Here is a 3,599-nt window from a genome sequence, read left to right as displayed (position 1 = left end):
TAGTAAAAATAAACTATCCAAAATATCCTTTAATTATGATCTAGTCGAAATTCTATCTATTTAAATTAGATTTAAATTTTAAACTGTGATTTGTCATCCCAAACTCTAAACATTTAGTTTGTTACCCATTGTTGTTTACTGTAAGATTGTAACAAGTTCCTTGATGGATGCTTCTATGATCTTCTTGATGCTATTATGAAATTTAATGATCTTGTAGCTATTGATGCAATCGACCTCTAGTCAACATTGACTAAATTTAAATTGACTCGAGTTAGATTTAGATATTTAATCAATATATTAGTTAGTTGATTAAGAGTCATGTAGATTGAGTAAGAATAAAATATGTCAAGATTGACTAGATACTTGACAAGAAATGATGGAAATCTAAGTGGGTTATGAAAGATCGATCATTTGGTAATTGAAGATGGAGAAAGTCCAAGTAGTCATGGTTGACCGGACAATAGTGATCGAAGATGAAATTTCAAATGGGTCATAGAATATCGGACATTTGGTAATTGAAGATGGAAAAAGTCCAAGTGAGTCGTGGTTGATCGGACATTTGATGATCTATGATGATGGAAGTTTAAGTGATTCATGGAGGATTGAACATTTGACATTAGTGTGGAAGTCCAAACAGTTAAAAGACAACAAGATGTTTAGCATACGAGAAGTTCAAATGGGTCATGAAGGACCTGACACATAGTATGAGAAGATAAAGTAAAGTGGGTTATAGAGGACCGAACACTTAACAACGAGAGAAGACCTAACAAGTTATGGTTGATCAGATATTGACATGAGACAAAGTCTAAATAAGTCAAGGAAGACTGAATATTTGACAAATGACAAAAGTCTCGATGAGTCAAGATTGACCAGATGCTGGGTAATAAAAAATCTCGACAAGTCAAAGTTGATCAGATGTTGAGCAAAAGAAGTCCTGGGAGGTTGAGGTCAATCGGATATCAGACAAAATAAGAATTCAGCTTTGGTAAGACTGAAATATGAGTATTAGTTGATTAATAGAATGTATCGATTAACCGATGGACTCTAAACTCCAAAATTAGGATTTAAGGTATTTTTAGGGTTTGCTATACTAACTTCAAGATTTGCTAGTGTTAGGATTAGTCCAGTGCGTTGCGCGTATTTACACGTATCGCAATCATACGTAGCAAAAATAAAATAATAATTAAATCTAATTATTACAACACTCGCAATATACGCATGCAAAATACAACAGGTACAAGACATAACTGAAATTTAAAATTTTTTAAAATAATAAATATTCTACGCGTACCTGGTATATGACGCTCAGCAAGAATGATATCAATCAAGCGACCCTCATTGAAGTTCCGTCTTTATTGGTGATCCACGCTAAGAGTATCACGCCAAGTACTCTTCTGGATGGTTCCCAAGCCATAAATTGTGTCACCGTCTTCGGTATTAGTTGTCAAATAACAACGGTTGATACGAGAGAAAATCCTAATATCGAAAACACGCAATAACACATGTCACGTTCATTTCTGGGGCTTTCTAACTATCACCGACAATCAAATTCCTTGATAGTTATAGAGTAGGGAAAAAGAAGGACCGGAGCACTTTTTGAAAAAATATGGAAAAAGAAGGACCGTAGGCACATAATCTTTCGGCAACGAAACCCCCGATGGCTACAGCGGTCTCAGCAGTAGGAACTCCTCCGATCGTGGTAGGGAAATCCAGCAACAGGCAGCAGCTCCTTCGGCCAGCAATCATTTGGCGGCAGGCCCTCCTCCGGCCAGCAATTGTCTGACGGCAGACCCTTAATCCGGTGAGCAATCCAGCGGTAGAGAAGTCTGGCGATGCCGAATAGCAGTGAGAAGGGAAAGAGGGGAAACAGCTAGAGTTCCTTGGCTTGCGCTTCGGCTTGTCCTCTGGCAGAGATGCTCTCTGGTGGTCGGTTGCGGGCGGAAGGAGTCCCAATCAAGCTTCGACGGCGGAGAACAGCGAAGAGAGGAGGAAAGAAATCGTGGCGCTAGGGTTGGCTTGATTGCTGTTCCTTGCTGCCAGACCCTCTTTTTACCCCGATCGTCGCGATCTTCTCCCCGCCGGACGCAGGATCGTGAGAAGATCACGATGGCGGTTCCGGTTGAATCGGGCGCAAGAAGAAATCTTCTCGCGCACGTGCAAGCGAGCGGCGGCCGAACGCAGTGAACTTGCAGGCGAGCGGCGGCCGAACGTTGCGAACTAGAGGAAGAAAGGAAAGAACTGAACCGGGTTTGGGTTTAGGGTTTACTGTAGCGAACTGATCTGATTACTGTAGCAAACTGAATTGAGTACTATAGCAAATCGGATTTAATGAGTTTTAAGATTTGATTAGTTGTAATTGATTCTAACCATTAGGGTTTAATACCAATCATTCATTCTTTTTTGATATCATATCTTATACAACATCTTATTGGATTTTGGGTCCAATCTAAAACCCAACTAGAACCCATGTACCGATTAACTTGAGTTTGGTTCAAATCAAACCAAGTTGGTTCAAAACTAAATCATCTAGTTCAATAACCAAATGACCTCTGATTTGACTCAAATTAGTTTTGTTCATTTCATCTTCTAAAGACGAAGCCCCTCACCACTTCTGATTTACTAAAATATCTTTCATCATGAATCAAACCAATTTAGTTCATTTTATCCTTTGTTTGATCCAACCAGACTTTCTTTCTCTTCAATTAAGAATTAAATTCTCAAATTCATTTTAAGTCTTTTAGAGAAACTTATAATGCGTGTGACCCAATAGGTTTTCGATTATGTTGGTCGTCCGTAATTAATCATTAATTGCAGAATGATCATGAGTAGTACTAGTACATTATGATCCTCAATTGATCAAAAAATCAACGATTAATTCCAAAACCATTTCTAAACCCTTTAGTAGCTATAATAAAACGTGTCTCATTTTTTTCACCGTTTTATACCTGCTTAGTTTAAGACATGATCTATATGTCAGTCTTTACTAGGCTGACTACGTCATATATAGTCAAGTTTGTTTTTTTATCCTGTGAATTCAAATTATTCATACATGTGTCTAAGAGTGTGATACTCTTACATATAATGCAATGAAATCCAACATTATGAGGAAAAGTTATATCCTAAATGAAAGAAAGGAAGAAGTTTTCAGATTGAAGTTTCAATAAATAGTACATTAGTTAATTGATCGATTAAACTTTAAAATAAAATCATTATTATTATGCCATTATTTGAGTACCGTACTGTCGGTGACATATAAAATTATTTATATGTGTAAAGTGTTGAAGAATTAACCGCTTTTACACGTGCTTTAAAAACTTTTCCATGTGCAATAAGCTTATAAATTGCAAGAGAAGGGTTGTGCATCAACCACAAACCAAACCTCTTGATCAGTACTTCTTAAGTTTCTAATTAAGATCGATGGAGAAGCAATCAATCACCCTGGTTGCTAGCAATGAAGACATTGTTCGTAAAATATCAAAATATCATCCGAGTATTTGGGGCGATCATTTCATCCACCACAGTACTTCTCTTGCTCTCACAGAGGTATTTTATTAACTTCACACATTTATTGGTTATTTCTCACTCAAATTTTCTCATTA

The sequence above is a fragment of the Curcuma longa genome, chromosome 21 (assembly GCF_044706935.1).
Source record: "Curcuma longa cultivar G26 ecotype Majalengka, Jawa Barat chromosome 21, ITB_CL_G26_1.1, whole genome shotgun sequence".
Taxonomy (NCBI): Eukaryota; Viridiplantae; Streptophyta; class Magnoliopsida; order Zingiberales; family Zingiberaceae; genus Curcuma; species Curcuma longa.
Note: the sequence above shows the minus strand (reverse complement) of the source record.